Below are 15,074 nucleotides of genomic sequence, written 5' to 3' on the forward strand. Positions count from 1 at the left end.
TCCCCTTGTCTTTACGTGCCGGAGGTGCTCGGAATACTGATGGGGCGGGGGGAGCACGGAGGGCGTGAGTGAGGAGCCAGCAGGCTCCTGGATCCAAGGTGGACCTAGTCAAGCAGCAAGTGCTATTTCCGCTCCAGGGTCCGCCAGGTAACTATCAGAGAGGGGACAGGGAAAGACGATGAATAGATGCCTACCAGCTCTGTGACCTTGGGCAACTTACTTAACCTCTCTGGGCTTGCTTCTGGTTTGTACCGCAGGAAGGTTAGGCCATGTGTGGGGCTTGGTCAGGCAGTCTATAACACCCTGGTGTGAAGCAGGGCAATCAGAGAAGGCCGTCCTGGATGACACGGGTTTAGGAAGTTTCGGCGCCTGCCAGCCCCACCCTTGGTTGCTCACCCTTCCAACGTTGTGTCTGTTGCTCTCCAGCTTGCTTGCTTGCTTGCTTGCTTTCTTTCTTTCTTTTAATTTTTTAATGTTTATTTATTTTTGAGAGAGAGACAGAGCAGGAGCAGAGGAGGGGCAGAGAGGGACACATAGAATCCGAAGCAGGCTCCGGGCTCTGAGCTGTCAGCACAGACCCTGACAGGCTGCACAGAGCCCGACATGGGGCTCCACCTCATGAACCGTGAGATCATGACCTGAGCCAAAGTCGGACGCTTGCCCGACTGAGCCACCCAGGGGCGCCTCCCCCCCCCCCCCAGCTTTCTGATGCTGCCTGGTGTCACCACGTGGTTCCTCTTAACCCTTGGTAATCAGCTCCCCACTGCATCTCGCGCTTAGCTCCAGCACGATGGTGAGAAGCTTGGGCTCAGGAGTCAGATTGCCTGACCTCCTCACTCCTCCCCATTCCGTGCCTTAGTTTCCTCAGCTGTAAAACGGCAGCAATAATGCTGCTTTTCTGGTGGGCTTGTCTGAGGACTGAAGGTCACCTTCGTGTCAAGTGCTCAGTCTGCTTCCCTTGGTGCCAGGCCCACGGATCTACTCCTTCGATGCTAGCAATGACAAGCAGTAATTAACCAGATCGGCAAACGCTCGCTGAGTACCCTCGCTGAGTACCTCGTAAGAGCAAGCCCCATAGGTGAGTGCTGTGGGGTAACAGAGCAGCACAGCCATGGCCCCTCATCCCAGAGTTCTGGGTATGCTCACCAGCTGTGGAGGCAGAGACCGCGTCTGGGGTACGAGATGCCTGTTGAAAGTAAGATTGTACAGAGCAAGAACCAGAACTGTGATGCGGGCCCGGTGAAACTTCAGCCAACCCAGCAGGGAGCTCTATCTAGAACAAGGGTTGTCCCTAAGATGGTCCCATGTTGGACCCAAGTGGCCAGGCCTTCATAGCCCTCCCTCGCCCGCTCACCACACGTGGGCCACCCCAGAAAGGGCGTGACCTTGGATGAGGTAGCTCTCGGCAGTTCAGACAGACGCTGAAAGGCTGGCCCCTGGGGTTGGACGATGAGTCTTCCTTTGGAAGGGGTTCTGGATAGTACTATGGAGCGTCCACCACTCGAGGAGTTGATAAATGACCGAGGGCATGGATAGAGGACCAACACGGACAACAGACCGTCCAGGGAGAAGTTCCCAGAGATTGGCCAAACCAAAGAAAGCCTTGCTGTAGGGAGAACTCAGGTTCTTGTAGAGCACTAGTGGAGAAGTAGGGCATCTGTGCCCATGCTGCATTGGAGGGGGCACAGTGAAGGCCTATATGGGGAAGTTAAGCCCTAGGCCAGAAACCTGTGAAGGTTCATTGGGAGCCTGGCAGAAGAAAAGGCCAAGGCAAATGGGCCTGCTCATATCCTGCCTAACATAAGGGACATGGATGGGTGTCAGCTGTGGGGTACGCTGGGGAGCTTGGGTAAAGACCCAATTAAACAGTTGTTATGAGGGAGAATCCAAAAACATTCTGTGGTCCCCGTAATATAGCTGTAAGTAGAAGAGAGGCCAAGTTCTAAAATCAGAAAGAAGATATCTCACTTTCTACCCAGGGTGTCTCATTATCTGCCTACCACGCCATTGTCTCTTGTCTGTTGCCTTTTACATCGTGATCTTAATCACCGTGATGATCTCAGCACATTAACGTGGGCTGTTCTCAGTGAATGCGCTCGGTGGAAAGAGGGGACGGTGGTTTCCCATCTTGACCCTCTTAGAACTGTGGAGATATGGGCCAGAGGCATGTTGGGAAGGGCTTTGAATACCCAGACCAGACAAGCAAGGTGGATTTACTGTGGCAGGAATCGAGGAGTTGCTGAAGACTTGGAGATCCGGAGAGTGCTAAAGAGATTAGACCAGTACTTTAGCAGGATGCATTTGCTAGCAGTGTTCTAGATATTCCAGAACAATGGGAGACAGGAGGTGGACACATAATGCCCTCAGGTTTATTGTCTTAGTCCAGGTGAACGCAGGGGGCCTGATCTGAGGGGTGGGGTAGGAGTAGGGAAAAGGATTGGGTCAGAGAGACACTGCAAGGCCCCCACGTTTCTGAACTTGGTGACAAGAACGGTGGTTCCCTTTAATAGCAATAGGGGGTCTGCAGGAGGATCTGGTTGAGGGGCAAGGGAGCTAGAGAGAGAGAGAGGGTGAGCGTTTCTCTTGGTTATGAGATACTAATGGGAGGTCAACAGGATTTTTAAAAAATTAATGTATTTATTTGACAGAGAGAGAGAGAGAGAGAGAGTACACACGGGTGCACACGCGTGCATGCGCACGTGAGTTGGGGGGAGGGACAGAGAGAGACAGAGAGAGAGAATCTTAAGCAGACTCCACATCCAGCTCAGAGCCTGATGCAGGGCTCGATCTGACGACTGGGAGATCATGACCCGAGCTGAAATCAAGAGTCGGATACTCAACCAGCCGAGCCACCCGGGCGCCCCCACGACAGGACTTTTCATGCACAGCCCATGTCCAGCTGCCCGGAAGCTGATCCCAAGGCAAGGATTTGTGTGTGAGCAGTTCAGCCAGGAGGGAGGCCCTTCCAGAGGAGACCTGCAGTGATAGGGGGGAGGCGGCAAAGGGAAGAAAAAGAGGAGCCACGCAGGGCATGTCTTTGCCCGGCCTCACCCGTACGACAGCTCTGGAGGGTGACCGCTTCTGAGTCCGCATGGCTAGGGGACCTAGATTTTCACACCCCTGTCCCCATCGGCCAGTGACTCAGAGCCACAGTGGGGGGTGGGGGGGTAGTCACCTCCCAGGCGCTGCCAGTTCCCTGCACCGGTGTGGCCCGAGGACTGACCTCCCAAAGCGAAGCTTAGGTGCTGGTGGAGCGTGTGAGGTGAAAGCAGGAGCAGAGTACATGCGCCAAGCGTCAAAAGGGATCCCGGGGCACCCGGGTGGGGCCGCCACCCTGTCTGCTGTCACGGGGAGCGCCGCCTTGAGAAGGAACGGTGGCTTGCCAGCGACTCTTCTGGCCGGGCTGATCGTCCTCCTCCCCGCCATCTGCTGCTTCCAGGAACAGTGTGGAATCCTCGGCCGGGCGTCTGTTGCAGACTGCACCTCACGTTCACCTTTTTCCACAGAAGACGGGAGGCCAGAGAGCGCATTTCCTTGACGCTCTGGCTTGGGGGCAGGCAGCCGTCCAGCCCCGCGGAGGGCTCTGAGTTCCAGCTTGGTATCCATCCCAATGCCACGGCTTCTGAGCCCGCCGCCAGACAGCCCTCTCTAAGGCGGTCACTTGTCAGCAGCGGGGCCACCGGCCTCGACCCAGTGGCGGAAGCTCCCGGCCCATCAGGACTTGCCCGAAGACTCCAGAAACCGGAGGACACAGGTGCCACCGTCACGTGTGAATTGCGTGGGCCGGAGGAACACTGAGCTTGAATCGCAAAGTGAATTAAGCCAGGCCCCTGGGGATGGGAGAGGGGAGGGATGCGGCCTCCTTCCTCGCAAGGAAAGAAATAACAATGAAAGCGAGGGAGTACAGAGCAAGACCAAAGAGCCTCCTTGTCACACCCTCCTGGGTTCAGGCCTGGCGTGGTGTGCCAGGCGCAGGCCGGGGCCCCTGAGAGGTGAACCCTGAAACAAAGGGGCTGGTGAGGATTCCTCTTTCCCCCGTGGCTGCCTTCTGTTCTCAGGGGGCCATGTGGGGGCCATGCCAGTTGTTCAATAGTCCGCGGCTCGTCCCTGCTTCTATCCGCCCCTTCTGCCACCCCTGTGGCCCCCTCTGCTGTGCTGTCAGCAACCCCTGGGCGCGTCACCCTGAGGGAGCGAGGGAGGCAGGCCTGGCTTTGCCCTCAGCTTCCCAGCAGCCAACAAGAAAACACTAGATGGGTGGGAGTCCGCGGTCTTCGCCCAGAAGCCTCGCCTCCACGTCTCTGTCCCCCTTCCTGCCCGAGAGCCGTGCACCAGGTGCCCCGCAGCCGCCCCTCTGTGGGGCTAGCCCCGCGCTGTCGCGAAGGTGGTGCCTTCTCCCCGTGTGGACTGCGCTGCCGTCTCGGAACCCCCACTTACCCAGGTTTTCTCAGGTTTGGCATTCTTCCAATCCCACAGGAATTCAGCTGATAAATGAATTCATACTCAAAGGTTATTGACTTAATTTGTCACCCCCATCCAGGAGCTATTTGCACTGAAAAGAGATCCACCAGGGAGAAGGCCATGTTTCACTGCAAAGAATGCCTTTCCAAGGGGCGGTTGCCGGCGGGGGGGGGGGGGGCGGGCGGTTCAGGCGCTGTGGCCTTCGGGCAGCCCCTGTCACCTCTGAGGTGACACAGGAACTTTTGGCTGCAGGCATTTCCCAATTTTAGTGTGTCCTGGGCCCTGGAGATTGGATTGAGTGGGCCTGAGCGGGGCCCAGGAGTCTGCATTTTAATCTGCTCTCTACTTTCCGACGGAAGTGGTCCGTGGACCGATTTTTGAAAAATGCTTGGGTATGAGTCTGCTCCCGCCGCCACAGACTCTCCGTGGCTGAAACAGCAGGAATTTATTCTGTTCTGTTTGTTCAGCTCTAGAGGCTGGGAATCCAAGATCAAAGCATGGGCAGGTTTGATGTTTCCTGAGGCCTCTGTCCTCTGCTTGGAGATGACTGTGTCTCTCCCTGTCCTCACGTGCCATGTCTCTGTGTGTCCCCATGTCTCGTTCTTATAAGGACACCAGTGAGATTGGATTAAGCCCACCCTAAGGGCCTCATTTTATCTTAATCACCTCTTGAAAATTTTTTTAAAGTTTATTTATTTACTTTGAGAGAGAGAGAGAGCACAGAGAGAGGGAGAGAGAATCCCAAGCAGGCTCCGTACCATCAGCACAGAGCCTGAAGTGGGGCTTGAACCCCCAAACTGCAAGATCATGACCTGAACTGAAATCAAGCGTCAGATGCTTAATGGACTGAGCCACCCAGGCACCCCCTTAATCACCTCGTGAAGGGCCCCTTCTCCAGAGGTCCTGGTGGTTAGGGCATCAATATACAGATTTGGGGGAGGGATACAATCGGCCCGTCGTGGGCACGTAGAAACAACAAAAACGAAGGCAGTTTTGAAGTGGTTACCAAGTTCCCTCATCTTTTCAGTAACTGCAAGAGAGGATATACCCAGGTTTAAAGAGATTATGCAGAAAGCACTGGCCATTGGCCGCGGTGCCGGAGGCTGCCGGGCCTCGGACAGCGACCCCCGTCAGCACTGCTGGCCCCTGTTTGGGCAGGCACCTTGGCTCACCCTCTCTCTACGTTGCCTTTCCTGTTGTTATTCCTCCTAGGTTTAGAAACAGCCTTTCTTCTTTCAGCATCACGGGAGAGAAGTCTTTGGCGCTGGCACCAGCGTGGCCGCCCAAGGCAGCCCTTGCTTCTGCCTCCGAGGGTGTTTCTTTCTCCAGAAAGAAGCTAGGACCCTTCACCCTCCCCATTCATCAACACCACGGGTAATCTAATTACAGCCTTGTCTTAAAAGAGTGACTCATTTACAATTGAGACTTCTTCCTTATGAAAATGTAACATCTTGAACTATGTTTTTATGGTCCCCTTTTTTCAAAAATAAAAAAGGAAATTAATTAATTTCCTTGCACACGGGAAAAACTCATGAGGTCTTGCCGGTCGTGCGAGGAAAAGATTCTCTCTCTCTCTCTTTCTCTTTCTCTCTCTCTCTCTCTCTCTCGGCCTCCCGCTGTGTGACAGTGAAATGCTAAAATGATTTTGGCAGGAGAATATTCTCAAAGGCTGTTTTTATTTCAGCAGCAGAAGAGTATCTCAGAACGCAGGCTGCACCTCTGCCCTCTGGGGCTGTTTCTAATTGCACGAGGTGAGCTGCAGAAATCCTTCCCCCAGCCGGGTGGGGAGAAAGCGGCAAGAAACCTAAGAAAGATAATCGTGTCTGCCACACTCAGTGCTCACCACTTAAAGGAATTAACTTGTTGGAACAAAATATTTCTATGGGTGCAGAAAACTATGCATTAGAATAATGAGGCTGACCCCTTCCTTCCGCTTTGCAATCACTGGGGTTTGTTGCTTGTCTCTAATCACAACATGCTATGTTCCTCCTTGCTCACACCTCTGTCTGCGAGACTGGCTGCGAATACTTTAGATTATCACCTTCTCATTTTCAGTGTGAAATAATTGCCCAAGGATGGAAACTGACAAACAAGAATGTGGATTTCGGAAAGCAGCCCACTCCTTTCTTAGGATACCATTCTGTGTCATCACCCTCTCCCATCGTCACGCCCACCCCTTTAGAAGCCAAGTTGTGCTTTTGGAGACCTGGATTGATCTGAAATACGGAAGACGGTGAGGGTACTGATATGTTTAATTAAAAACCTATTGGACGCTGTGGCGTACGGGTATGGAGTTCTGGAGGTAAGCCTTGTGGGTCACTCTCGGTGCTGCCGCTTACTGGCTGTGTGGCCTTGGGCAAATTGTCTAACCTCTCTGAGCCTCAGTATTTTCACCTATAAAAATGAGAAAATAATAACAGTGCCTTACGGGATGGCGAGGGCGGAAAGAGTTAGCACGTGTAAAGTGCTCAGGACCATGATCAACATACAGCAAACACTCAACAGATGCCAGCTATTCTCTTTACGCCCTGGGAAAAGAAAGAGTGGATGCCTTCTTTCTCTCCTTTGGAAATGTTTAGTAAGCACTGTGCCTGGGGATCAGGAAAAGTAATCTAGGTCCCTGTCCTCAAGGAGCTCCTAGTTTTGTGCATGTGCCAAATGTGTACACAACTTACTGTAATACTGTATAAGACGAATTTGAATAAATGCCGAGTAAGGATAATAGAACCGTCGTATGGGGGCATAAGAGGAGAAGCGCTTAATTGGACTAGAGGATCATGGATGGCATCATGAAGGAAGTGACATTTGAGCTGGACCTTGCTAGGATAAAAGGTCTCTGTAAGTAGAGAACAAAAGAAAGACGCCCCAGGGGGAGTACAAGACCCCTTCAGAGAAAGGCAAGGGTGCCTGTGAAATTGAGACAATGGAATGGAGGGGACCTGGGGCCGGAGAGGGAGTCGGAGCCTTCATCTATCCTGCAGCAACCTGGCATCCTGATTTTTTTTTTTTTTTCCAGGTGAAAGAACTGGAAATAATATTGCGGCGTGAAGTTTTCCCCATATTTTTTCCTGTGGAAGAGTTTGGGAAAAAACCGTAATGACGAGCAAAGTCCTACAGTTACCAACTCTTATTGAGCCGCAAGACCCCCCCCCCCAATTCTGTCCATACGGGTCACTGATTACACCCAGAGAAATCTTTGTAGTCGCCACAAAAGTGCAGCTACCTCTGGGGTACGGTGCAGCCGTTATTTAACTGTCACGTAACGTGACGACCGAGTGTCCTATTAGAGCTAAAATTTAATTGTGAAGACGGGTACCATATTTAACCGCAATCCTGGGGGGCATGTGGGTTGACAGGCTGTAATTACCAAAACTGGAACCTGGCCAGGGCACACCTACTCTTTGCCAAAAGAGCTATGGGGGGGGGGGGGGGGTTTCAAGGACCGCAGGCCCACTGAAGCTGCGGGTTCTGCAGGGTAGGGAATCGGCACTTGCGACCCCACGGCGCCCCCTAACAGAGCTCAGGGCAAGCTCAGGAGCTCCGGGCAGCAGGCCCCTTCTGACCCTCCACACTTTGCCGCCTACCCCCAAGCCCTTCCCTGCCTCCGCCTGGCTCCAGTCCATCCTGGGTTATCAGAAAGTTTCCACTTACGGTTGCGTGGCTGTGGGTCCTGCAGTCAGGTTTGCGCTGGGTCTTATCTGTGCCTGTCTGTCTGTCTGTTTGGCCCTCTCTGGGTGTCTCTCCCCAGGTCCTGCTGTTTCTCTCTTATCATGATGGAAGGGCTTGTGCTGATAAAACAATCACCCACCAGAGCACAGTGGTTCTGATGGCCAGCTGCTGTTTCTACACAGAGATCAATTAGAGACATCTTTTTGCTGGGGCAGTGGGCTGGTCAGGCCAGTTTACTAAAAAATCCCATTAGGAGTCTGACTGTGAAATGCATTATATTTTGGCTTTCCAATGCAGTTACTACCAGAAAAAATACAAAGTGGGCCAAGAAGAGGTGGAAATGTGGCTTGCTGATGTCACTGTAGGGTTAAAAGGGAGAAAGTTCTGGGCTGCGAGCAGCCGTGTGAATAAATGTGGTCTTAATTTAAGGTTATGGATTTTTTAAAAAGCCTTGCTTTTTGTCTTCAGAAGTCTTGGCATTCATATCAGTTAAAAAATAATTTAGACAGAAAATAAATGTTGGAGCAAACTCAAATTATTATGTGCATTTTAAATAAACCTGTGTTTTCAGCTGCAGACCTAGCATATGAATAATAACATTAATAGTGATCACCATCATTTGTCAACTGATGATCTTTTCCCTCAGACCTTCCAGGCCCTTGGTTCCTGGCTCTGCTCTTCAACTGAGTCCAAGGCCTGTCCTTCCTGAGGGGGGGCTCATGATAACAGCCCCCTGCTCCCTCTGCAGAGTGGAAAGGTATAAAAGCCCGGGGTTCTGGTCCCAGCTCTGCCCTAATTAGCTGTGTGAACGTGGGCAAGTTGCTTCATACCTCTGGCCAGTTGTCAAAGGATGGAACGATCTCTAAGGATGAACGGTGGAGCCCATAATGTGCAAAATCAAAAAGCAATACAGGAGTGTCACCTGGGAAAAATTTTTCCCCTTTCTTAAAGATGAAAGTTCTGAAAAAAAGGAACAGATTCAAACAGCTACTTCAACAGAGGAATTATTGAACAGGGCACGGGAGGAAGTTAGATTAAGACTAATTTTTTAAAAACGTGCGGGGCGGTTTTCTACTTAGTTTCCAAGAGCACACACACATACATACACACATAGGTACCCTTTGGTCAAAGGCAAAGCCACGTAAAACGCTCACTTTTCTCCCTCTCTGGAAACAACAACAACATCAGGATATTATGTTCTGTCTAATTCTTGTAGTTGTGTAAAACTGTCCAGATACTATCAGCAGAACGGTAATATGCAAGGTTGAACCATATGAAATTTGTCATTTCTAGAGGCCAAAAAGAGTTGAATATAAGAAATTTCTTATGATTCAAACTAATATTATATATGTGTATCAATATACATATTTATATGTAGGGTATATATATACTACACATCAAAAGGTATATATATATTATTATGTTTATATACAGTTATATATATATTATATATATATTATTATTATATATTTATTATATATATATATTATTTATATATATTATTACATATCAAAAGGTATATATGTGTATAATACATAAACCATTATAAATTATATAAGGGGCGCCTGGGTGGCTCAGTCGGTTTGGCATCTGACTCGTGATTTTGGCTCAGGTCATGATCTCATGGTTCGTAGGATCAAGCCCTGCGTGGGGCTCTGCGCTGACAATGGAGCCTGCTCGGGACTCTCTCTCTCTCCCTTTCTCTCTGCCCCTCCCCCCTCTTAAAAATAAATAAGTAAACATTAAAAAATAAAATAAATTATGTAATAATAATGTAGTCTAGAGAAGAGTGATTCTTCTATATTCTTATTTTTCTAGCAAATACTTTCCCAGCCAAAGACTGGTACATTCTTCATATCCCTACCCCTAACACAGAAGGGGATGACCTAAGACTTATTAACAAAACACGCTTTGGCATCCCACGCTACATTTCTAAACATGGGCTCAGACCCCGATTTGGTCCTATAAGAATATAATCAGAAGTTGACATGTGGAAAGGTCACTTAGAGGCACTAGCAGGGATGTTGGCTCCCGGCAAAGGCAAAGGGGGCCCTGGGCACCTGGGGAGAGTGATCCCAGTGGAGCTGGGTCCAGAAGGACCTCTCTCTACACAGCTTTACTCAGACATCTGAGGTCATAATACATATCCCTGGGGAGAGATGTGCTTTAGCAGAGTTTATTGGCAATTAATTTTTATTGGTGATTTAAAAAATTCAAAATACAAGTATTATTATACCCAATAATGATTTCAGGGAAAGCCAATGTGATAGAATGTTCCAGGATATTTTCAAAAGAAAAAGATGAGGCTACTAGGAGTAGGGAAGCTTCCTGGAATAAAGCGAGTGAATTCCAAAATGAATAATGAAATAATGATTCCAGAGAGAAACGATCACATTTTTCAGTGATGAAAAATTTCACTTCCTTATTTTAGGTACTCATGTCTTTATTTGTTGTTTCTTCCACTTCCATAAAACAGCCGGAATAACCAGACCAAGTGCTCCCTAAAAGGTATTTTTCAATGGAGATAACTGTAAATTTTCATTGTGAAAAAAAATCAAGAAATTATGGAAAAGTATAAAGGAACAAAATAAAAATCACCTGTAATCTCATCATTCACAAAGTATGATTGCAGAGCACACGATGTTTTTCTGCAGACACACATTTTTAAAGTGCTAAAACACCAAATCATTCCACACCTTCTGTTTCCAACTTTCTTTTTTTCAGTTAGTGACAACTATGTGTCACAGACATCCTTCCATATCAATAGATATAAAGCTGCTCGTCTTTTCAAAGTGATTACATGGTATTCCACTGTATGCTTAACCAATCATCTATTGATACGCACTTAGATCACTTCCGGTTTTGCTACTATAAACCTCACCAAGATAACTAATCTTATCATTATACATCTTTGTTTACTTGTTTGATTATTCCTTAGGATTCTTTCCTAGAGGTGGAATCTGTGAGTCAAAAGACAAGGCTTTTGTTACACCTTGCCAAGTCACCCTCCAGAAAGGCTGTACCTATGTACAGTCCCATTAGTGGCAAATGTAAATGCCCATTTCCCCTCGCTTTGCCTGGGGAGGATCAATATGTTTAATCTTTGCCGAGCTGATAAATGAAAAATTATACTCTACAGGTTCAGTCTCGCTGGTAATTAAAGAGAAACCAAATAAAAAAGCACCTTTTCGGTCTTCATGTAGAATGGACTTGTATTTCTTCTTTGGTGGATTGCCTACTCATGCCTTTTGCCCATTTTCCAATTTGGATATTCCTCATTTTCTTATTGATTGAAAGAGCACTTTATATATTAAGGATACTCTTCTTTCAGTTGCTGTCTATGTAAAAAATATTTTTCTCAGTTTTTCACTTGTCCTTTAATTGGTTCCACTTTTTTTTTTTTCTTTTCAATGCCAAACGTTTGCCTTGTATGTGTCAAAACAGTTCACTTTTTCCCTAAGGGTTTCAGTCTTCAGCGTCACTCTAGCAAGGCAGCATATTCCTCTGTATTTTATTTTTCCACTCATACTGAATTGCACTGCTTACAACTGTCTTTTCCCTCCAAAGCACATTTCTTGTTTCTTTCCGGAGGTTCTGGAGTGAAAACGGAAGGGACCTTCGAAACCAGACCAGAGGAAATATGACTATTAATAGTAACGCTTGACATTTCTATTTTCAGTGTGCTATAGGAGCACTAATTAGTAACCCCCTTAGCCTAGCCCCAAGGGTCACTCTGGCTGCCATTCACTCACCCTACAGGATACCGTGGCATAGGGCAGGGAATGCTGTGGCATTCGTCTGGTGGGCAGCACTCTACCTGGCCAAGACTTCAATCCAGGCTCCTGATTCCCCATCTGTGCTTAAATTAAGGTAAGGCAATTTCCTCCACACAGGCTGGCAGCTTTCCAGAACGCACTCGGCCTGCCAGGACGAGTTCTCTAGCTGAGAAGCCACTGCTGTTCCTTCCCCCTTCCCAGAAACGGGAAATCCTATAATCTATAGGCTGGTTTGCAACCTGGGTTTCTAACTTTGTCTTGGACCACCGAGGGGATTGTACCACTATTGAATTCACTCCTGATTTTTGACCATCCGGATGCTTACTGCAAGAGTTAGGGAAGGCGAAGTAACATGGAGGAAATGCGTGGGTGGAAGGTACCTTCTAAGTCAGTGAATGGTGTGATCCCAAGGCCGCCTTATGTGGAACTCACTCACACCATGAAGGGGGATGGGGCTCCCTCCAGTGCCAGGCACTGGGCTAGGGGCTGAGGGGACAATGAGGCTTGGCAGCTGCCACGGAATCTGGTGTGGACTGGTACGTCGAAGCTATGGACAGTATAGGCCTCTAGGGCCTGACGGAGGAGAGGTTCCTGAGGAGTGGCCTCTCTGCTGAGATCCAATAGACCCACAGGAGTTTATCAGGGAAGGGGGAATCTGGGCTCCTGAGGGAGATGAAGGCAACGTGTAAGCGTCTGAAGAGCGGAGTAGGAGGAAAGCCGGGACAGTTGGATTCGGAGGAGGTAAGGGATGATAGCAGTGCTTCTTACATTATCTTTGGAGAAGGGTTAGGGATTCGCCCCGCGCCCACGTATCCCAAACCAACACTTTTGTGATAAAATGCAATAAAATGGATTAACAAATGTTAGCGCCTTCAAAATACAAACCCCATTTTTTTTTTTTTTTTATTACTAGATTCAACAGGCAAAAGCTCCTCGGCCGAATTGCCATAAAAGTTCACCCGATTCTTCGTTTCTGTACTCAACCTCGTGGCCGACCAGCAACAGTTTGCCTACTGGTCCCGGTCCGCAAAGCCCGCTGGCGCTGAGCCAGAGCTTTCTAGGAAGGGGGCGGGGGCGGCGGCGGCCACGGCGAGGTGTTGAGTCAAGGGCGGTGTGGGAAGTGTCCTTTGAATGTAGCAACAAATAGGTAGTTGCAAAGAGCAGTTTCGATGGAGTGGTTGAGACAGAAGCCAGACCAAGCGGGGTGAGGAGTCCACCAGCATTCCCAGCAACTAGAAAACAAGGGGAAGACGAGGGACAACAGGAGGCACCTAGGCCGGGTCCCTGGGCCGCCGCCCAGACAAGATGGGTAGCAGCCGCAGGCGGGTGACGTGTCAGCTGGGGTTCTAACCCCGGGCCTAATGCCAATGCCAATGCAGCACCCCCCTCCCGCGCCCCCCATCCCCGGGGTTTCCCCCGCAGAGGGGGGGAGGAGCAGCCTGCCGAGGAGCCAGGTGGGGGCGCTGCTGCATGGCCTGTCTACAACCGGCAGGCCCCAGAGCCCACGACGGAGTGCCTAGCCTCCCTCGTCAACAAGGAGGCGCTCTGCGCCTGTGCCGTGCACTTGCTGGCCCGCCAGGGGTGCGTGCGCACGGCTTCCGGGCACGCGGGGCGGTGCCGGCAGTGGGCAGGGCCGTCTTCCACGCTGCGTTCACGGGCGTGGCCGCCGCGTGCACCGACGTGGCGCTGCGGGAGGTAGAGGCGGCGGCCTACCTGGCCCTGCTCAAGTTTCTCTCCTCCCCTGAGGTCACGACCACGTGGCACACCCGGGGCCGGTGCTCCAGGCCGACCGCCTGGAGTTCCAGAAGAGCCTCAGGGCTGCCCACACGTCCGTGCCGCTGAGGCAGGTGAGACTCTTCAGTGAACCCCAGCCGGCTGGCCGGTTTCTGGAGAACATCGGCCAAAACGCTGCCGAGGTGGCCGTGCTGGCGCTGGACACAGTGGGCATTTTGGGGGGTACGTTTGTTCAGCACCGTTGTCCGCTGGTCCGAGGCTGAGGGTCAGCGACAGCAGCTGCAGGTTTCTCCCGAGAGCCAGTGCAAGGTTCTGGGCAAGGCGCTGGCCCTCGTCTGCTTCCCAGTGATGACCATGGAGGAGTTTGCTGCAGAACCTGCGCCCAGGGCATGCTCGTGGACTGTGAGGTGGTCAAGCCTCTTCCTGCACTTGGCCGTGCATCCCAAGCCGCCTGTGGACTTCATGGACCAGCAGGGCGGAAGGAGTGCAGCAGCATCAACAGCTTCCAGCAGAGGGAGAGCCGCTGGGGCTAGAGCAGCACCAGCGGCCACATCAGGTTCAACATCAACAAGAGCATTTTCGTGGTTGGCTTTGGGCTGTATGGCTCCATCCACCTGGACCACTGATGACTACGTGAACGTCCAGATCATCCGCACGGTCAGCAACACGGTCAGGGCCAGAACGACAGGGGCTTCAGCTGTGATGGCTCCACCAGCACCTTCTGGGTCATGTTCCAGGAACTGGTGGAGGTGCTGCCCAGTGTCAACTACGTAGCCCGTGCCACGCCGAAGGGCCTGGACTCCCATTAGGCACCAAAGGCCTTCCCGAGGTGACCCATGAGTTCCCTACCACGGAGGGCCAAGGTGTGTCTTACCTTCTGCTATGTGGCCAGGAACAACAATGGCAGGTCCACGGAGGACAGCCACATCTCCAAGGTCATCTATACCTAGGCCCCTCAGGCCCTCAGCTCGTCCGTGGAGGTTGGCCAGGACCCTGAAGTCACCTGATACAGGTAGGCCACCCCACATTTCATGCAGAGCCCCGGTGCCCCCCTGCCATGGGGGTTGTCCACTCACTCCCTACCACATTCCTGGGCGTCAGGAGAGAGTCTTTACTCTCCATGGTGGTGAGCGTGGCTGCCTGTTCAGAGGAGCTGGGATGTGGCCGGGGGCAGGGGTGGGGGCCACGTGAGCCAATCCCTTAGGACTTGGGATGCAGGACTGGCCTGGAGCCTCCCTGAGCCGAGGGTGTACTGTCCCTGAATCTCAGGGCCACCTGACCCACTGCCTGACCATAGGCTTTGAATGAGTTTTCGTCTCGTGTTTGTTTTCGTTTAACTGCCCATGGCACTGCATCTTGGATTTCTAGTTCTCTAGTAGGAGTATGTGGGAGAGGCTTCTAGTGCATTTGGTTGGGGTCTTGTGCTCTTTTGTTCCG

At 50.9% G+C, this 15,074-nt stretch overlaps 1 pseudogene; it reads left to right on the top strand.

The window, feature by feature from the left end:
* Window positions 1–6,746: 6,746 nt before the first annotated feature.
* LOC121026004 (BTB/POZ domain-containing protein 2-like) lies at window positions 6,747–14,623 on the top strand (annotated as a pseudogene).
* The last annotated feature ends 451 nt before the right edge of the window (window positions 14,624–15,074 follow it).

The sequence above is a fragment of the Herpailurus yagouaroundi genome, unplaced genomic scaffold (assembly GCF_014898765.1).
Source record: "Herpailurus yagouaroundi ecotype Mexico unplaced genomic scaffold, PumYag 67793, whole genome shotgun sequence".
NCBI classification, from domain to species: domain Eukaryota; kingdom Metazoa; phylum Chordata; class Mammalia; order Carnivora; family Felidae; genus Herpailurus; species Herpailurus yagouaroundi.